The sequence below is a fragment of the Microtus ochrogaster genome, chromosome 16 (assembly GCF_000317375.1).
Source record: "Microtus ochrogaster isolate Prairie Vole_2 chromosome 16, MicOch1.0, whole genome shotgun sequence".
NCBI classification, from domain to species: Eukaryota; Metazoa; Chordata; class Mammalia; order Rodentia; family Cricetidae; genus Microtus; species Microtus ochrogaster.
In genome coordinates, this window is record NC_022018.1 from 19,516,481 (window position 1) to 19,525,747 (window position 9,267).

Below are 9,267 nucleotides of genomic sequence, written 5' to 3' on the forward strand. Positions count from 1 at the left end.
TTTTATTGTAAATTTTATACAAGGAAAATGATTCTTTTTTCTTGCCACAAGCCAATCATTACCTGGGCAAAGCAGTTCACAAGCAGTATGAAGATTCTTTGAAATCACAACATCATCATCAATCATCATTTTCCCAGTTCCCAAGCCCCATGCCAGCCACTATATTCTTAACTCTTAGCTGAGTTAATCATAAAACAACTTTTCAGGCTTTCCCTCAGAGGCAAACTACTTGCTGTTAGAGAAGCATAGCTCAGTGGGTTTTACTCCATTGTCCTACCTTTCCCATTGTTTTCTCTCAAATTTCCCAAAATTTTCTCACAATTCCAATTTTGATTTATAAGGCCATAGGCAGTCATCCTTAAAGCTGTAGGTTCTTCATAAACTTTATTTTCATAGCCAAGTTCTTTTTTGTTTTAGTATAATTCTTTTGTCGAGTTTTGTAATCAGACAAAAACAATTTCTGCATTTCCCCCAAATTTCCCCAATTGTTTCATCAGTCAGGTTTCTTTTCTTCCACAACCTGTTTTATGGCTTCAATGCCTGCCCATTCTATCAGATCAGGAAGACTCAAATTACCATATAGCATATCCATTCTTTCAGAAGCCACTGGTGTGAAAGAGAAAAAGAAGATGGAGAACAAGTGTACTAGTAGAATTGCTATAACCAGAATCATCAGAGCTTTGCCAAGTGTGCATGCAGATGCCATAGAAGCGGTCCTCAGGGCACGTAGGTGTTCTCTCCTTGGCCCTCAAGTAACGCTCATTGAGCTGCCACTGGGTTGCCTGGAGCAAATTGCTTCCTGCAGCTCAGGAACCACATGTGAGGGGCCTTTGCTCTGCCTTCACTGGCACTTTATAGCTTGCCCTCCCCAGCAGCTCTGTCAATACTAAGATGGAGCAAGGGAGAACTAGAATATGAAGCTGAAATTCAACTCTAGCCGACCAACTCAATCCAATCTTTATGTTCTCTTCCTGTCCATGTTCACATATAAACATGACACACACATAGTTCAGAGTTCTTTTTTTCAATTAATCTTGTCATAGCCATTTTGCTGAAGTGACATAGTTGTTCAAATGGTGATAATATTTTGTTGTCTCAGTTTATATGTTTAATTGTTGAAGATGTTTTACATGTTTCCTTATAAATTATGCATCTGTTACATAGATGAGTTATTCACCCTTGGTCTATTTAACTAATAAAGTCTTAACTTTTGGCAATAAATTTGTTCCCCATTATGTTGCATCATATTTTGCACCCTTAGTGATAAGACAATGTTCTTATATCTGTGACTTTTGCAGCACGTAAACTCCCAGGACAATACAGACTACTTACTTCTCTTAAAGACAGATTTATTTATTTTCATTTATCTATATGAGTGCTTTGCCTGCATGCATGTCTGTGCGTTTATGTGAGAGCCTCATGCCCAGAGAGACCAGAAATGGTACCAATGTCCCTGGAACTGGAGGTACGGATGCATGCTGGAAATTAAACCCTGGTCCTCTAGCAGAGCAGCCAGTGGTCTTCACGGCTGAGCATCTCTCCAGACTTGACTATCCACTTCTGTGTCAACTCCGAGTCCAGATCAAAATCACCTCTCCACCTCTGCAGCTACAAGTTCTTCATCAGTGTTATTGAGGTGAGCCCTACCTCCTTTGTCCTTAATTTCTCCAAATGATAGAAATAAGAGGACAGAATTAAAAAAATCAATGTGGTAGTTTGAAGATCTGCCTTATAAGCCAGGGACTGGTGGTCTGGAAGCATCAAGGAAGAAGAACAAGGTATTTAGATCTGCTCTGGGTGGCAGAGGGTGCTCCTGGGGTCTGACATGTAGCCATACCAGATTGGTCTTCTCCTTCCCACACTAGCTCTTTAGGGCGTGGTCATCTTTGTGGGGACACTGTGTTTCCTTTTGAGTCTGCGAATGGCAAGCTCAGTGAGTTGACTTCCATAGGAGACACTTGGGAGGTGGGAGGCTGGATCTGTCAGGGTGTGGATCCTAGGAGAAGAGATGGGGATGATGGAGACCTAGGGTGGCATCAGAATGGGCTATAGAGTGAAGGGGATGAGGACACTAGTCTCAGGAGTTCAGAGACCTGGGGAAGTTTGAGTTTCTGCTGGAGACTGCTTCAGAGACTATCATCAGCGGAAGGAGGGGAGTAGGGTGACAGGAAGGCAGGGATGAGGTGTCCTTATCTGAAGCACCCCCAGGCTCTGATGCTGGCACTGGGCCTCTAGGCACTAGGCAGCATTTTTACACAGGAAACTGATTTCCTGGCAAATGGATGCTTGTCAAAGTATCTTACACATGGCCCAAATTGAAAATACAACACAACATGTACTCTTGCTGAAGGATGGGAGGCCCCAAAGTGGGAACAATGCTTTTGCCAGTGTCCTGGGAGGCTGCACTTAGTTTCTCCAAAGCTTGAGACAACAGCTCTTGTTGCTGCAGCTCCAGTCAGCAAGGAAGCTTTAGGGCTTCCAACAGGATAGACTTTTCGGGGATTATCCTGAGGTCCTCTCTAGGTCAAGCAGGGAGCTGCCAAAAATCTGCTTTCTGCTGTGGCTGTGAGTCTGCTTTCAACATAGTGCATGATCTGTTCTCACCTGCCACGGGGATCTGACGCTGTAAGAATTTCCAGGCATCCCCATGAGCTCATGTGACTGGTGGAATGTTTCACGTGTACAACAAAGTGCGTGATCTGTGCTCACCTGCCACGGGGATCTGACGCTGTAAGAATTCCGAGGCGTCTCCGTGAGCTCATGTGACTTGGTGGACAGGCAAGGCACCACTGTGGCCCCACTGTGGCACGTAGATGAAGACCTCAATGGTGGCCACGCTCCCTTCACACTCTGCAAACCCAGAGAGAAGAACAAAGCACACATGGCACAAATTTATTTCCAAGACACCCAAAGTGCATTTGCACCAGCGTGGCCGACATACGTGGCACCACTGTGAACAACATACGTGGCACCACTGTGGCCGACATACGTGGCACCACTGTGAACGACATACGTGGCACCACTGTGAACGACATACGTGGCACCACTGTGGCCCACCATGCATTCGCACCGGCAGTGACTGACATTTGTGGGTACATTTGACCATGTAGCAGCTCATGTATCCTGAGTACAAATATTTTGAGGTAACTTGTCCACGTTTCTCTGTATATTTGAATATTTTGAAGAAATGGTAGAAGATTAACCTTCTCTTCCCTACACTCATGGTGAATATTAAAAAAAAAAAAACCCTGAATTTGTTAAAAGCAAAACTCAAAATTTTCAAAATCTTTTTTTCAACCAAGATTTTTAACACAGGGAAGCAAAATTGGACTTGGAAACAGGCTTCATCATAAAGAAAACAAAAGTATTTATATTTTACAATAAATGGAATCTTGTTGCTCTTGAAAAATTATCAAAGTGATTTCTATCTAGAGGCGAAATTACAGCAAAAAAAGACGAAGAAGAGGAGGAGGAAAGAAAGGGAGAACAGGGGCACTAAGTGTGAAGGTCAGTTTACAAACGGAGCTATCTAAGGACATTACCCAGAAGCAATGTTAACTGAATACTTAAATATTCCACATTCTGTATCAAAAGGAAGTGGGGCTGGTAATCATCATCACTGAGTTATGAACATACCTAAGATGACTTCTAGAAGCCCAAGGAGGCAGCCAAGATGCGGCTGTGGAGAACAGAGGGGGTCAGAACACAAGTCCTTCGGGAGGAGCTCAAACTCTGCTTCTACAGTTTTGCTCCAGATATTGATACTATCAAATGAAGTTGCATCTTGAATTCCTGGCCCCTGTTCTGCTCCTAATTAGGGAAATTAGTGTTTTTCAAACAAAAGTGTCCTATTTCTCCATCTGGCCATATCCCCAGATGGTAAGGTGCCTAAGTCATGTGGGTGAAAGACAAGGCTAAAATGGGATGCATATTTGTTTTTCTATTAGACTGTTCATTACAGTGTCTTGGGACAGTTTTGAACCATTACAAATCCAGGTTTCCTCCTAACAGTCTGACTCAAAAGACCCCATATGGACTGGACATGGAGATTTCAGTGTTTCCCCAATATTCTGATGACTCCTAATAAGGAAGAGTATAACATGTGATCCCCAAGATCTCAAAAACTTGGGAGAATTCTACCAGCATTGGAGTAGGATTATGTACTGTGCTTGCAATCTCTTCTTTTCAATAATATTTGCCAAACGTTCTTTCTCAGCTTCCATTAATTGGCAAGTTAAAAGAAATACTACTGGCAGTAACTAATGGATCAAAAAATTACACAACACTTGTTATAATTGTCAATTAGCCATTTCACTTAGAATATCTTTAGAAAATGATTTTCTTAGCCTGCAAACACAAGGAAATTGAATAATTCTCACCTGAACCACCAATGGATCAAGCAAGAAATAAAGGGGGAAATTAAAGACTTCCTAAAATTCAATGAAAATTACCACACAATATACCCAAACTTATGTGGCATAATGAAAGCAGTGCTAAGAGGAAAGTTCATAGCACTAAACACCTTCCTAAAGAAGCTGGAAAAATACAACAGTAGTGAGTTAATAGAAAGCCTGAAAACTCCTGACCAAAAAGAAGCAAACTCACCCAGGAGGACTAGATGACAAGAAATAAGCAAATTGAGAGCTGAAATTAACAAAATAAAAACAACAACAACAAAAAAAAAAACCAAAGAACCAATTAGACAAAGAGTTGGTTCTTTGAGAAAATCAATAAAATAGACAAACCTTTATCCAAACTAAACAAAAGACAGACAATATCCAAATTAAAAAAATCAGAAATGAAAATGGGACATAACAACAGACATGGTAGAAATTCAGAGAATCATAAGATCATATTTTAAAAATTTGTACTCCACAAAATGGGAAAACTTAAAGGAAATGTAAAACTTTCTGGATAAATATCACTTACCAAAATTAAATCAAGACCAGATAAGAAAATTAAATAGACCTGTAACTGCTAAGGACATAGAAACAGTCATCAAATGTCTCCCAACCAGAAAAATCCCAGGGTCAGATGGTTTCAGCTCAGAATTCTACAAGATTTTCAAAGAAGAACTAATAACAATACTCCTCAAATTGTTCTACACAATAGAAACAGAAGGAGCATTGCCAAACTCTTTTTATGAGGCTACAATTACCCTGATACCCAAACCACAGAAAGACATTAATACGAAAGAGAATTACAGACCAATCTCACCCATGAACATTGATGCAAAAATATTCCATAAAATATTGACAAACCGAATCCAAGAATACATCAGAAAAATCATCCAACATAACCAAGCAGGCTTCATCCTAGAGAATATTTCAAAATCTATCAATGTATTCTACAATATAAACAAACTGAAAAATAAAAAGCACATGATCATCTCATTAAATGCTGAAAAAGCTTTTGGCAAAATCAACACCCCTTTATAATAAAGGTCTTGGAGAAAACAGGGATACAAGGAACATACATAAACATAATAAAGGCAATATACAGCAAGCCAACAGCAAACATCAAACTAAATAGAGAGAGACTCAAAGTGATCCCACTGAAATCAGGACCAAAACAAGGTTGTCCACTCTCTCCATATACTATTCAATATAGTACTTGAAGTTCTAGATAAAGCAATAAGACAGCAAAAGGAAATCAAGGGATTACAAATCAGAAAAGAAGTCAAACTCTCACTATTTGCTGATAGTGAGATAGTTTACATAAGTGGCCCCAAAAATTCTACCAAGGAATTTCTACAACTGATAAACACCTTCGGTAATGTAACAGAAAACAAGATTAACTCAAAAAAAAAAAAATCAGCAGCCCTCCTTTATACAAATGATAAATGGGCTGAGAAAGTAATAAGAGAAACACCACCCTCCACAATGACCACAAATAAAATAAAATATCTTGGGGTAACCCTAACCAAACAAGTGAAAGACAAAAACATTAAAAGTTTTAAAAAGAAATTGAAGAAGACACAAGAAAATGAAAAGATCTCCCATACTCTTAGGTAGGTAGAATTAACATAATAAAAATGGCAATTTTACCAAAAGCATCTACAGATTCAACGCGAAACCCATCCAAATCACAGAAAAATTATTTACAGATCTCAAAAGAACAATATTCAACTTCATGTGGAAAAACAAAAAACCCAGGATAGCCAAAACAATCTTGTACAACAAAGGAACTTCTGGAGGCATCACAATCCCTGACTTCAAACCCTACTATAGAGCTACAGTACTGAAAACAGCCTGGTGTTAGCATAAAAACAGACAGGAAGACCAATGGAATCAAATCAAAGACCAGGATATCAATCCACATACCTATGAACACCTAATTTTTGACAAAGAAGCAAAAAATATAAAATGGAAGAAAATGTATTCAACAAATGGTGATGGCATAACTGGATATAAACATGTAGAAGAATGTAAATAAATTCTTATCTATCACCATGCATAAAACTCAAGTCCAAATGGATCAAAGACCTCAACATTAAACCAACTACACTGAACCTCATAGGAGAGAAAGTGGGAAGTACACTTGAACACACAGAGAACCACTTTCTAACTATAACCCAACAGCCCAGACCCAGAGAAAAACAATTAATTAATGGGACCTTTTGAAACTGAAAACCTTCTGTAAAACAAAGGACATGGTCAACAAGACAAAATGGCAGCCTACAGAATGGGAAAAGATCTTCACTAAGCCTACATCAGACAGAGGGCTGATCTTCAAAATATACAAAGAACTCAAAAAATTGGTCATCAAAAGAACAAATAATCCAATAATAAAAAAATGGGGTACGGACCTAAACAGAGAACTCTCAACAGAGGAATCTAAAATGGCTGAAAGACACTTAAGGAAATGTTCGACATTCTTAGTCATCAGAGAAATGCAAATCAAAACAAATCTGAGATTACATCTTACACCTGTAAGAATGGCCAAGATCAAAAACACAGATGACAACTTATGATGGAGAGAATGTGGGGAAAAGAGAACACTCCTGCATTGCTGGTGGGAGTGTAAGCTGGTACATCCCCTTTGGATGTCAGTGTGGCAATTTTTCAGAAAATTAAGAAACAACCTTCGTCAAGTCCCAGCAATACCACCTTTGGGTATATACTCAAAGGATGCTCAATTGTGCCACAAGGACATGTGCTCAACTATGTTCATAGTAGTGTTGTTTGTCATAGCCAGAACATGGAATCAACCTAAATGCCCCTCGACCAAAGAATGGATAAAGAAAATACAGTACATTTACACAATGGAGTACTACTCAGTGGTAAAAAATAATGACATCTTGAAATTTGCATGTAAATGGATGGATCTAAAAAACATCATATTGAGTGAGTTAACCCAGACCCAGAAAGGCAAATATAATATGCATTCAATCATAGGTGCTTTTAGACATAAATCAAGGAAAAAAAGTCTGTTGTAGGGAGGCCACTTGTTTTTTCCGGCTGCTCAAAACCAAAATAATCACACATAAACCGTATTAACTATAACACTGCTTGGTCTGTTAGCTTATGCATATTTCTATCTCACTCTTATCTCTTAAATTAACCCATTTCCATTATTTTATATTTTACCATGAGGCTCATGGCGTGCCAGCAAGGTTTCAGCTGGTGACTTGCGTCTTTCTCCTCTGGCTCCATGGCATCTCACGACTCTACCTTCTTTCTCCAAGCATTCAGTTTTCCCCACCTAGCTCTACTCTGTCCTATCACAGGCCAAGTCAGCTTCTTTATTCATTAACCAATAAAAGCAACACATATACAGAAGAACTTCCCACACCAAAACTCAACCTACAGTCTACCATCCCAAACAACCTAGACAACAAAGAGGACTCTGAGAGAGACACACATGGATCTACATAGGAAGGAGAAAAAGACAAGATCTCCTGAGTAAATTGGAAGTGTGGGGGTCATGGGAGAGAATAGGAGGGGAGCAGAGAAAAATGTATAGCTCAATAAAAACAATAAAAAAGAAAATGGCTTTCTTTTAGTAAGTATAGGCTAGAATCCTTAAGAATTATAATTCTTAAGGCTCTAATGCTGGTAAAGGAATGGACTTGCTAGTGAGGCAAAAGCAAGCAGGCAAAGAGCAAAAGCTTCCTTTTTCCATGTCCTTATATAAGCTTTCAGCAGAAGATGTGGCCCAGATTAGAGGCGGGTTTTCCCAGTTAAATTATCTGGATTAAAGGTATTTCTTTCTACCTCAAGATCCAGATTAAAGGTATGTCTTTGCCTATCTGATATAATCTGGATTAAAAGCATGTCTTTCTACCTCAAAAGTCTGTATTATACGTGGATCTTCCTGGTTCAAACTGAGGAAGATCCTCAAACAGGTGAGCTCTCCATTTTGGGGCTTTGGTTCATTCCAGATGCAGTCAGGTTGACAACCAAGAATAAACATCACAGCAATCAAGGCTTTCTCTAGGAGAAAAGTAGTATCAGATTCTGGAGGTGTTTTCGTTGAAGTTTTGTCTGTCACATTGGGGGAACTGTGGTGTGATCAGCCTGGATCTATAAGCCCTGGAAAGAGTATTTTTAGTGAGAATACAAAGAGAAATCATTTGAATTAGTTTCAACAATTGGTCTCAACTAATCATTCATTTACTTAACAGCCTGGGACAATTCAATATAAATGAAGTGTAAAAAAGCCCTGGGGAGTAGGTAAAGAAGGCATTATGACTATTTCTGTTCCAAACCAGAACTAATTTTTTGGTAAATCATGATATTAAGGAAAGAAATGGTTTCACAGGCAAATAGTTGCTTTGTATCTAATCAAGACGCCCACAGCAAAGAGGAAAACCCAACCATTGTGGTCTGGACATGGCACCCAGGTGTGTTGAGTTACTGCAGAAGCCTGGACTTGACATTACTGAAAGAATCTATTCTGATCTCTTGTGCCTTGGCAGGTGTCACCACAAACAGAACATGAGGCCTCTCTTCTCTTTGTGGCTACATGCTACCTATGGCCACCTACTTTACCTATGTATATATAGAATATATTTTTGACTTTCCAAACTTATACTAATTTATTATAATTAATACTTAATTTAGAATATATATTAATTCATTCTGTTAGGAGTTTTCAGATGCTGATAGTTGGGACTGGGGTGGAGGGAGGGAGCTGAGACAGAGTTTCTCTGTGTAACTGTCCCAACTGTCTTGAAACTCCCTTTGTAGACCAGACTGGACTCTGTAGTAATAGGAGCGGTGGGCTGCTTCTCACCACTCCGGCCGCCTCCGGCTAGCTTTACCC